Source organism: Lissotriton vulgaris, chromosome 2_1, assembly GCF_964263255.1.
Source record: "Lissotriton vulgaris chromosome 2_1, aLisVul1.2, whole genome shotgun sequence".
NCBI classification, from domain to species: Eukaryota; Metazoa; Chordata; class Amphibia; order Caudata; family Salamandridae; genus Lissotriton; species Lissotriton vulgaris.
Window position 1 is genome coordinate 637,512,459 of NC_141687.1, and position 13,335 is coordinate 637,525,793.

The following is a 13,335-nucleotide window of genomic DNA, read 5'->3' on the forward strand; positions in this document are numbered from 1 at the left end:
GTAAGGTGGTCATGGCGAATGAAGAGTTGAAGAGGGTGGTGAGATCCCTGCTGATCCTGTGGTCGCAAATGTGGTGTGGACAGGGGTCCATGGGGGCTATTGAGTGAACAGAGTTAATGATGGCGGTGGTGTCCTGGGGATGAGCTGGTCCCATGCGGTCAGTCAGTGCTCTGTGTTGGTTTCATTAAGTGCATGAAGGTGAAAAAAGTCTGAGGCTTTGGGCAGGGTTTAGAAGTTCTTATAGATGGTGGTGATCTTGTCATCAAAAAAGTCATTGAATCTGTCACATAGTTCTTGGGAGGGGTGATGATGTTTTCTATGGCTATGGGGTTGGTGAACTCTCTGATAATGTTGAAGAGCTCTTTGCTTTGGTTGGAGCTGGACTTGATACTGCCAGCTAAGGCTTCCCTCTTTGTCTCTCTAATTAGCCAGTAGTATAGTATGAGGGAGATCTTGACGGTGGTTCTGTCTGAGGTGTCCTTGCTTGTGTACCATCTTCTTTCCAGAGCAGTGACATTTTGCTGGCCTCAGTTCCTTGGTGTACATCTTGCCTGCTCGGTGGATCTCCTTTGTCTGCTGGTCTTGATGAGAGCAATGATGTTGACACAATTAGTGATCCAGGAGTTGAAGTTTTTCACAGCTTGATCCAGGTTTGATGCAGCATTTGGGTATGGTGTGTTGAGGGTGTTGCCTATTGGTTCTCTGATACTTTGTTCCAACTGTGGTGGGGGAGCTGCAGTAGAGGTGCAGGAGCCAGCCATGTTGAAGTGTCTGATGGAGTGATGGGTCCAGGTGAGTTTGGTGATGTGGCTGTATTTGACTCTGCTGCTGGAGGTGAAGAGGGGGTGGGTGGAGTTGGTGACAAGTTGGGTGAGTCCGATGTTATTCATGCTGTTGAGGAGGTTGGTGGTGTTGCTGAAGTCTTCGAGGTGGAAATTCATATTTCCCTACAAGATGTAGTCTGTGGAGTCATTGGCGAGAGGTGATGAAGTCACGGATGACGGAACAGAAGCTGGGGTGGGATCTGTAGGCAATGGTTTTTCTGTCTGTTTGGAGTTTGAAGTTGAGGTGTTCCATAGTCTGGTTGGTGTCTTCTGTCTCAGTGGTGCACTGGATGTTTCCTTTGTAGATGATGGCAATCCCTCCTCTGGGTTTGTTGGTGCAGTCTCGGTGTGTGATCTTGTATCCATCGGGTGTTGCTGTGGCAATGTCAGGAGCGGATGCGGGGTGAGCCAGGCTTCAATGAGGAACACAATGCCGGGGGTGAGGTTGGTGATAAGGTCCCAGGAGGCGGGAGGCGGAGCTTCCGGTCCAGAGGTGGAGATTTTGACCATGGCTAAATCTCTGCCTCCGGCCGGAATGCCCACCTCTGCGCGGAAGCCCCGCCTCCGGGCCAGAAGCTCCGCCTCCTGGCCGGAAGCTCCACCTCTGGGCCGGAAGCTTCGGCCTGAGTGCGGACGTAAAGTTAGTAGCCGTAAATCCATTCTGTGAATACCAAAAGTAGTAAGTGCATTCTGTGAATACCAAAAGTAGTAAGTTTAGGGTTTTATCTTAAATTAGTTTTGTGAATCAGGCCCATAGTCTCCTATTTCTATTTTTTTCTAGTTTCAGTTTTTGATTCTCTGGGAAAACCATGAGCGATCCACACTACTGACCTACTGCGTTTACTGCTAAGTTTTATATTTCTATAATGAATGTTTGGCTGTTAATGCAATGAAGAGTGCTGCTGGTGAATCTGGAATCAGGCAAGTGCTTTCTGACACTGGCATCTCCATAATTGCACATCTTAACCCAGACTACCCTTGCATGTGCCACATTTGTCACTATAACAGCATGCACCCACTCTTAGAAAAGAATCCTAACCCTCACAGTGATTTTTAGGTGAGCGTGCTCAAGCTCCAGGTGATGAGTGCTTACATGTTTTTTTTCAGAAGCTTGTCCAAATATTTCTGAATTTGAAGTCAACTTTCTTTTGGAACCGACCTACCTCTCTAATTCGCTCAACATGCTTCGATTTTACTGGGAGAGTTTTTAGCCGAAATGTCTCAGTCGCAAGCTGATTTACATTAAACCATCATCTGCATCCTCTTCATCCCAATCATTACTATAATGATGCATTCCGCCTCCTACAGACCATTAACACACTTCCGGGATCATGATCCCATGCTAATTAGAAAGGACACCATTTCCCCCAAATATTCCATGAGGCATATTTACAACTCTATCTATAGTCCTGCAATATCTGGGGAAAGTTATAAACTCCCCAACTATTTTTAGGAAGGGTTGAAAAGTAGTAAATTTGAATGGGAGAACATTCTGCCCCAAGGGTGAAACCCGGGGCAAAAAACTAGACTGTGCCTCTCACCGTTCCACCTCCTGTGTTTTCTGTCTTCCCACAGCTTAGCATGCAGTGACGGTGGAGCCATTTTGAGAGTTGTCTGACACTTGTGACAATGGTCTCGATGGGCGTGGGGAGGAGGGATGAGGGGGTGGGTTGTTCCAGGCAGTGTGGCTCACTGGTTAGAGGCGGCAGACCCGAGAGCAGAGGACGGCCCGGGACCAGTGTTCGAATCCCGGCGCGGCAGGTTTCTGGACCAGGGTCAGCGGACTCGATAATTCTCTCGCCTCTGTGCCCACTCTGATCAGCGATCACACTCGGCAACTCTGGGCATTAGCTTGCCTCATCTTCACTAACGGCCCCACCAGACTGCCGGGGATGCCTGGTCTCACCCTGGAGATACCCATTAAGGGACAATCTCTCAGGGAGGCCAGGAAGGGTTTCGCAGCGGTCGAAGCGCCTTGGGACCCTCCGGGTAAGTAGTGCGCTATATAAATGCCTATACATACATACATACAGGCACATCTCACTTTAGATTCAAATTTTGAATTCCCCGATAAAAGAGGCGTTGCTTTAGCACATCCTGGTCAGCAGCTGCAGTGTGGCAACGCACTTTATTGTGTGCAGTTATTTCTGTCTTGCCAGCAAAGAAGAGGGACCGGCTCGCTCTCACCTTCACCGTCATCAACCTTTACAGGATGACGATAAGATTCTGCAACTGTCTAGAGCAGACCTTCAAACTCTCGTAAAAGAGACAGTTAACTCAACCTTGCCAGAGCTTCAGGCACTTGAGTGAAGACCAAGATGAGGATCAAGAGACTGATCAGAGGAGACATTTGTGCAAGGGAGCCTGTTTTGAGGTATGCTGCTGCATTTCAGAGAGACACTTGTTTTTGGTGTAAAACCCCAGATGGAAGAGGGTTTTATTCTCAATACTGTGCAATCCAGTCAGATGACCTCGCCTTTACATGATGTTGTTAAACAGATTCCCCTTAATGAATGGAAGGATACTGATACTTTGTTTCCTTTCAAAACGATACTGCTTTGAGAGTTTTGATACAAACTTACCCCTAACCCCGAATGCCAACACAGTTCTATCCTCCATGGCTTCTACTTCTTCCTTGGCTTCAGAGGATGTGACAATGCCTGATGTGGTTGACAGGAAGGTGGAATCAACTTGTTAAAGATTGTTTGTGACTGGTTTGCTATTCAAGCTCATTCCTACTTGGCCTAAGCTACAGGTCCTCCTTGCAGATGTTTAGCATCTCTATGATTGCCTCCAGGAGAAGTACCCTACTTCAATTCTGGCTCAGATGGAACTCCTTCCCAGATTTCTGTCCGATGACTGGTTTGATGGTCTATGGGCAGCAGCTTCTTCAGCGGGAGCTGTGGTGGCCGGAAGGAGATCACTGTGGTTGAAGTCCTGGAAGCTTGACCCTTCACACAGGTCATTATTTCTAAAGTTTATCATTTTATGGCCCAAAACCCATTGGGATGAATTGGATCCTGTGCTAGAGAAAGCAGCCAACAAGAAAAAGAACTCAAGCTGTTTAACCTGTTTTCAGGAAAAAAGTCATTTATTCCCAAACAGATGTCACACAAGGGACAGGACAGTAATGACTACATTGAGGAGGACTCTTAATCAGAGTAATAAATATTGCCAGTAATTTATTCAGTATCTTCTGGTTGTTAGGGGAGTGCAAGCCTTGAAATCAAGCCTGCAAAAACCCAAACTGTGCAAAACCCCAAATATGAAAACACTTTGATCACACCACAGCGATGATGCTAGACAGACCTGTTTTATAAAACACAGGGGCATATTATCAAGGGGGTTTATCTCCGCTTTTTTTAGCTTTAAAAGCCAAGAAAGCAGAGATAAAATTATCTCCCTATTACCTAGCTGTCGCTAACTCCAGTTAGCGACAGCTAGTAGGAGATAGCGACCATCTTGGGCCCCACTTTGCATGTCAGTGATATTTATCACTATTGACATGCAAAGTGGGCGTGCCAAGATGTTAGCGTCTGGAAACAGTTGCTAACATTGCTATCTCCTATTACCAACTTTTGGAGATATTCGCGCTAAGCGCGAATATCTCCAAAAGCTAACACCTGCCCTGAGCAGTTCTTAGCCATGTTATCCAATGGGAGGTGGATAACATGGCTAAGAGCATTAGCTCGGTAATGCATGAATATCACTGACTTTTCGGCGATATTCATGCATTGCGGCCGATTTTTATCGCATTTGCGATAAACCTTGGTAATACCAAGGTTTATCTGAGATAAAAATCGCCGCAGCTCAGCGGTAAATTTTTGTCTCTAACCAAGCAATAGCGTAGCGATAATTATCGCTATTGCTTGGTAATATGCCCCAGGGTGTCCTGGAAATAGTGATAGGTATGTGGTAGGAGTTAATGTGTAATCAAGCTCTGGGTCGGCACTTCTGGGGCACTGGCAGCATTAAAGAACTCACCGGTGCCCACTAAGACACTAAGGGGTATATTTACAATAGAATGGCAGAGCACATGTTAAGCTAAAATTGCTAACGCCACGCTCTACCATTCTGAAAACACAGGGATGCACTGCATTTGCAATGATACGGGGCACCCCTGCGTTTTACCCAGCACTGACACTAAATTCACCTACCTTGCGCCTATGCAGGCACCCTTGCACCATAGTGCAAGGGTGTCTGCGTTGAGGGAATGATTGTTTATGTGCAGGAAGTGAAACTAATGGATTTGTAACTTCTATGTGTGCTGCACATATAAGTCACAAATTGTCATTTTTTTAATGACTGTCAGGAAGAGTCACAATCATTGAAGGTGATTTTCTGTTTCTATGTATGCTGCACAATGCAGCACATATAGAAACATCAAAAAACGACGAGAAATTATTAATTTCTCCTCATTTTACCATGTTAAGACCAGGTTATTTTTGGTCTTAATTTTGGCGTTGCCCCATATTTACACCACCATTGTAAATGGGGGCAGCTTCTAAAATCAATGTGTGTTCGGAGGAACACCCACCGCAACACCCATTGCCTGCCCCTTTTATGCTAAGTGTAGCATGAAAGAGGGCCTTATTTACAGGTGGCGTTAAGCCACATTAAGAGTCTTAACACCACCTTGTAAATAAGTCGAAAGGTTTATCGCCACAGGAACGTCACAAATAAGTGACGGTCCTGTGGCATTAAGCCCTTGTAAATATGATCCCTTCATTTTTGTTAACCAGGCACATAAAATGCAGGAGAGCAAACGCCTGATTAACAGCAAGCAACAGGAATGAACCTTAAGCACTTTGAAACACAGAAGAGTTCAATTGACGTCATTTTTTCACACAGGCATCACTTTTCGAGAGGTCAATTTGATTTAGTTCATTGTTCAGGCATTTGTATTTGGCATACATTAACCAGCACACAATGGGGAAGCACAACAGACCAACGCATGGCTATATCCACTGGAGCCAAAATGTCAGCATCGCTTTGCCAACATTCCACCTCATTATTCTGAGGCAGTCGAGGGTAGAGGCGGAGGAAAGGCCTTCATATTTAATGTGGGTAACAATTATAAGAAGCTTGATTCCTATCCCTGGCAAATCAGGCATTCATTCTTTTTTCAACAATTCGAGTACCACTAAGCTAGAAAATAGCGAGGACTTTTTTAACATCTCTGGACTAAAAAGGAGGCGGAATATTAAAAAAGCTATTATTGCTTACTGGGATTCTGGCAAGAATGGCATTTCACCTTCAAATCGATTTGACAAAAAGCTACTAATTTCACGCACAATTCATGCACAATTTTAGCTTTCGTCTGCTTTTTATTAGTGAATACTTACGAAATTGAAATTGTGTACAATTTCACTATTCATTCCCATGCTTCCATGTCAATAACACTGTATCATTATTAAGTTTAAATAAATACAATGTGCAAAATCAATATTTACCGTTTATCTTGTTAAAATAAATGTATTTTGCTGTTCCACTGTCGACATTTTCATTATCATTTTACATTTAACATTTTTTAAATCAAAATTCAATCATTATTCCTTTAAGTAAATACATAAAACAGAATTTGGATTCTTTTGTTTTCTTGACCAGCTTCCCTTGCACATTTAGGGGCATATTTATATTGGTTTTGTGTTGACCTTGCGGCAAACAAGGAGGAACAAAGGTGACGCAAATCCGAAGTATGATTGATCAAGTCACGCAAGGCCTTGTTGCGTGGCCCTGAGTGGCTTTATAAATGCAGAGTAATCCACATTTGTAATCCACAAAGTAACGCAACATAGCACACATTGCTGTGTTGCGTTACTCTGCACCATGGAGGCTTGGCATGGGTGCAGCGTGGGTGTTCCCACGTAACCTCCAATGGATTTTGGCGTATTCACGTATTTACCATTTGTGGTAGACCTGGGAATGTGTCAAAAGGCTACGCCTCACCAGGTGAGGCGGAACAAGGAGAATTATCTTTATTTCTCCTCGTTACTTCCTCTTTCTATGTGTGCTCAATTCAGCAGCACACAGAGAAAGAGGAAAATGCCTTTCAGGATTGTTTTTGTGCAGGAAGATGTCCTGTCTGGCATTGAGACAGCTTTGGCTGTCTCGCCAGCCTCATGTATTAAAAAATAAAGAAATAAATAACACACATTTACTAATACATACATAGAGGGGTTTGAGGCCAGCCCTTTTCATCCATCGGTCCTTTCACTGCTATTCCCATTGTGCTCCCACCAGCCACTGAATTCAAGATGGGGCAAATGGGCACTGTGAGCGTTGACATTTTTCTAATCACATGTGCTCATCTATCTGAAAAGAAGAGTACTTCACAAGCTATGACGCCTCGCCAACACATTACCTTGCTGTCGTTTTTTTTTACTTTATAATATGCGATCCTTTTTTTGTCACCTTTTTGTATTTAAACTATGTCTTCAGATTACAGAAAATCAAATGTAGGAACATGTTTTGCTGTATACCACTATGAATCGTATATTCTTGTTGTGTGCATTACAACTAAAAACCTGGTACACCTGCCCACTAGGAAGCTCTTCTACTGCTCTATTAAAATGAAATGCATTAAAAAAAATATATATTAATAATTTGTATTTCAAGCATATGGCTGCCACGGGATGTTTTTATTTTTATTTTTGTGCCATCGGCTTGCATTAAAAAAAAATACCATTAAACCAGCTTTATCTGTGCTTCTTGAAACACTGAAAGGAGAAATTTTGGCTCATAATTACAACAACTTGATATGTATCCTCTTTTTCTGTTATGTAATACACTTTCTGCCACAGAGTTTCTTTCAGTATTGAACAAGAATGAGAGAGCCATGTACTCTGCTATAGCTCTATTCAGTGCCCGTATGGTCCTCCATTGGTGTCTGACACTCAAGCGCCTTCTTTGCAGGCCAATCGTGAATCCACCACTTTAGCAGCTACAGCAGGGAAGGGATTCCTAATGGCCCTCTTATGCCTGTAGCTCAGAAAAAGCTCCTGGTTATCACCATAAGGAAGAATGAAATATGGGGTGATAGAAAAGGGAAAGTATGATGGAAGGGCGAAAGTAAGGTAAAGTGAAAGAAAGGTAGGAAGGGTAACATGATAGATGGTTGAGTGGGTGATGGGTGAGGAAGTGAAAGGGTGGGTAAAAGGGTGGGTAAAAGGATGGGTGAATTGATAGGGAAAAGGATATCAGAGTAAATGGATATATTAAAGGGTGGGTGGATGGGTGAAAGGATGGCAAATTAAATGGAAATTTGAGCGGATGGATGGATGGCTTTACTGAATTATGGGTAAGTCAAATGGATGGATGGATGGACGGCTTTACCTATGGATGGGTAAGTCAGAGGATGGAGGTATGGGTGGATGCAGTGATGTATGCACAGATGATGGATGTGTAAACGGATCGACATATGGAATGGCCGAAGGATGGATAGTGAAAAATTAAATGATGAATGAAAGAAAGAATCAATGGATGACAGAATGCAAAGCTAAAATGAAGGATATCGGCAAGTGGCTGGAAGGCTGGAAGCATGATTTGGAGATTCTTGGATGGGAGAGACAAGGGAGCTCTTCTAGAGGCTCTGGCGGTTGGAATCAAGGCTATTTTCATTTGCTGGTTACTCCCTTGTTTCTTTTTGACTCCATTCATATCACACATGATATCAAACGTACGGTCCAGCAACACCAGAAATTAGGGATTGCCTGTCTGCAAGAGCAGTGCAGTGGGTGTTAACTTAGCGATTTGTTTCATGTTTTTGTTTGCTCTTTGTACAGCAGTGAACCTTGGGGGCGCTGCATAGCGATGGAATGTTTGGTTTCAACACAGGGCCGGACTGACTACTGGGCGTTTTGGAATGCTGCCGAGCTGGGGGCTGATTTCAAAGCAGTGGGGGCTAATTTTGTTGATGGAGACCACGCAGATCCTCATCAACGAAATCAGCCCCCAGCTCAGCAGCATTCCAAAACGCCTGGTAGCCAATTGAGCCCTGTTTCAACAACAGCAACACATCTATAACCCTGAAGAAGGAGGCCCACCTTTGGGTTCTTTCTGCATGCCTGATGCCACTCTGTATGGTTTGCTCAGTTCTGCCTCATGATGATGTGACGAAATACTGGGTTTAGTTTGTTACTGTCAGATGATGCGTCACCACTGTTCTAGAACATTCGCTGGTTTCCTCAGCTCACACATTTAACCCTACCTATTTCCAATGAATTGATCAGGTCATTAACATAAATAATGGATGAAATTCAGGGGGATATTCTCAAGATCGTGTGATAATTATTGCAAAATTAGCTTAACGCAACTCTTCACATCGCAGTCTATCGCGGGAAAATAATGCTCTGTTAACATTGTATTCTGAACACTGCGGTACAATGTGATAGTCTAAATCTAACGCGATGCCTAAAAAATGCGAAACCCGAACGCGAAAAAAGCGGCGATGTCCCCAACCGCGATACAAAAATCAGCAATAACCAGCAACAGGCCTGGAATTCCCATGCGTCATGTAGGAAAATGCACCATAAAAGTAGAGGAAAAAAAACCGTGAGATGACAATGTGCAAGTACAACCTCAAATCTGTGATGTAGTACAAATGTCCACTGTCCCACATCAAAAAGGCATTTCTTCACAAACAGCCACAATGTACATTGTCATGAAGTCCGTATGTAAACTTCGCCAATGCGTAAACATATATGGAACACACTGGGATACTGCAACTCCCCTTTACATTGTAGAGGGACAATCAACACCTCCTGCAGAGCAGACCCTACATCACGTCAGTGATGATGGAGATGACCCCCAGGACAACGACTACGACGAACTCCAACGGTTCATGGACAACCTCCAAACCCCACCTCCAGTAGCAGGGCAGCCCAGCATCATCGAGGTGAACCCACCCCCTGCACAGACCTCACAGCTGGAAGCATCCACCACCACGTCTGGCTCCCAACACCTCACAGAAGCACATATGGCATTCCAACGCCGTGTGTTAGACCGCTAGAAGGAGCTGCTGAACAGGAGCGGGCGGGGTTCGGCCTCATGGCATTCAACTAGATGCCCTACGGTGGTATCTAAGTCCCATCAGGGAACACTTACACTCCCTAATGGGCATCCACAGTCCACCCCATGACCACCAACAATCAATGGCTGGCATTGCAGGAGTCATGACTCGAAGGCAACAACTTTCTAGACATCCGTGAGCATAAGGAGGGTCATGGAGAACATGGAGCGGATGCAGGCGCAAAGAATGGCTACCAGGGCTGCACAGGAGAAAGCTGTAGATGGGATCTATCATGCCCTGCAGATCCTCATCATGGGAGCGATGCATTGCGCAGATGAATGTTGCTGCTTCTTTTACATCCACATCTCCAGACCCTGATGTGTCAGTGTCACACAGTGCTGCAGACCAAAAAACAGCACCCACATGTGAGGTACATGAAACGTCAGAGGATGAAGATGAGGATGAATCTGCCTTAGTGGGAAGAAGGAAGCAGTAGCACTCAACTTCGCAGTTTGACTTGTTTCTGCTTAGTTCTGCCCTCTGCGTCATGCCCTGGAATAACACCTTCCACCGTCCCCCGAGACACTCTACAACACTAACTTTGGACCTCGACATGGAATGCCATATTTTGTTTGCTAAACAATGACACAGCAATCAGCCTGTAGAGTGGAATTTTCCCCTTCTGAGTAGTTCATCAATCCCTAAAGGATTCTGGCTGGCCCTCCACGGGGCAACTTTGTAAAGTTTTTTCTTAATGGCCCAGTACTAAGACAGCTTCAACACTCCACTGAACATGAATATTACATACTAATACACACAGACGTGTCATGTCTATGATTAATCAAGTATGAAATCATGGACGAATGTAGGGGCAGTGATTCCCCCTTACGTACATGTTGCTCCTGTTATGGGACTTGAGTCACAGGATGCATCCCTGCATCATGGTGGTACTTATTTGACCCCAAAAGAAGGCCTGTTGTCAATTGTAGGTCACAAATGACAGCCTATATTTAATGATTTGGGACACATGTGAAACACTAATGAGTGGGATTCCGTACTATCTTTGACACACAGAAATGGCATTTCGAACACGTGACACCCTAAACAGCCTCTCTGGACAGAGGTGACACACCCAGCATCTATTTTCAAATCATGAAATTGTTAGCACTACATTTGCACTTACACTTGTCAGAGTGATGTGCTTGTACAGACGAGTGACATGCATCAGGGAATGTGTGTTGTAATTAATGTATTTGCACATGTTGTGCCAGTGGTCATTTTGTACTGTACCATGATTGCTAAGGACTGTCACGATGTGACACACTCATGTGAAGAAATTGTCAATGATGGTGTTCCTACTGGCTATTCCTGCTGCAGCTGCAGTGGGGTGTGGTCCACCTGCCTCATCTTCCTCATCATCCTCCGATGCATCTGGCACTTGTAACCATGGGCCATTGGTGTGTACACATATGTTGTGCAATACACAACATGTGACGATCATCTTGCACACCATGTCTGGGCTGTACAGGAGCCTTCCACCTGTGATGTCCAGGCACCTGAAACCTGAGTTCAACATGCCAAATGTGTGTTCCCTTGGTACGTTTGTGGGCCGCATTGTACTGCCTCTGTGAATGTGTGTTCGGGGCTCAGAGGGGTGCAAAGTGCATATCCTTGATCTCCTGTGACAGTGCAGAGAGACATGAGTCAATAGTTGGTTCTGCATGATGTGTAGGCAGGCTCACTGGTTCATTGATGTGTGATATGTGTGACCTGTTTGACATGTACTGCTTGTAGCAAATGAGCGGCATCAATGTGTTTTACATAGCTTCACTGCTGCTGCTCCCTACCCCGAGCCTATGTACTAGTACTACAGCGCGGTTGCATGACTTGCACTCCTACGGCACACCATTGTCATACCTGTCTGTGCATGTCCACAATCCTGAAAACGACACTGTGATGTTGCGACGTGTGTGTAGACCTATGGTAAGGATTGGGAGGACACAGATATAGAGTTCATGGCTGGCTGAACTCGTGATGTGGTTGAGGGGATACTTTTGGCTTATGCTGTGGTAATAGCGACACACACAACAGTTGGCATGTATGATCCTGGACCCCGAGCGGGGTTGCGCTCCCTCATTTACCCCTTCAGCCGAGCCCACACTCCGGGGGCATGCTACATTACAACATTGTCCATTGCGGGACAGGTGGCCCCCACACTACAACAGAGACACATGTATTAGTTACTTCCTCGGCAAGGTCAAATCTTAAACACGCCCAGAGCCCCGGATTGATTAACCACACCCCTAAAGCTGGACTGTGGTATGCCAGTCCTCTCTGCTTATGCTCACAGGGGGGTATGACACAGCTACATGTCCCAGGTCTACCCCACTGCCTGAGGTGACATGGTTGTGTCCGCCATTGTGTTATGTGGTAGGGCCCGGGGCCCTCATGCATACATAATGACCACACAGACACACTTAGATAGTTTGTGGAACTGGCTGCGGGCACATGCGACCGGCCCCTTTTATTGACAGGGTCACATGTCCAGTGACGCCTATGCTGGGTGGGTGTAGGGGGAGTGTAATCCAGCCCTCAGGGAGTGGTTGGTGCTGGCAACAACTACAACAGTGATCAGACAATCAGAAGTTCAAAGTTCAAACAGCAAGGGCACATGACTTGAGCTGCACAGAGTTAGTGGTCTCAGATGCACTGTGGCTGGCACAGGCACACCGCCAGGGGCGGTGACTTGCGGTGCACTGAGCTGAGCGGGTCTTCGTCGATGTCCAAGGTGAATGTCGCTGAGTGTTTCGAGGGACAGTGGAAGGTGTTCTTCCAGGGCATGAGGCAGAACCAAGAAGAAACAGGCAATATGGAGGAGATGAATGCTATAGGCTCATTCTTAACACCAAGTCAGTATCAGCTACATGATGATGAAGACAACCCCCAGGCCATATACTCAGATCCCATCAAAGTACAATCAGAGAGTGTCCATGAATTTTGTGGCACAGAGTTAGTGGCACTAGAGCTGAAAGGGGATGTAGTTTGCTATGATGCCTGTACAATGATACAAACTCTACCATAAATAAATCAAGGCTCAGCTCCAAATGTGTGACCTACTTGACCGCAGTGTAGGCTGGAGGCAGCAGTCAGCAGGGGCCCAGAGCCACGTGTCGTTGGCTTGCGATGCACAGAGTTAGTGGCACCAAAGCTGAAAGGGGATGTAGTCTGCGATGAGGCCTGTACAATTGCGATTCTCCTATTAACATGACCAGAAAATCTGGATTTCATTAAAGACACGGAGGCTAGCATTATGCATATAACTTTTAATGCAACTCCAAACAGCCGCATATGTCACAAAGCAAAAGTTCCAATGGAACAATCTTAACAAAACAATTCTAGTAAGCACTAGGCAATCAGACTCTTTTAAATAAGGAGTAAAGGAGAGAAAGGAAATGTCCCAATGAGAAATTCAATGATGAGACGTCATATAAACCAAGGTAG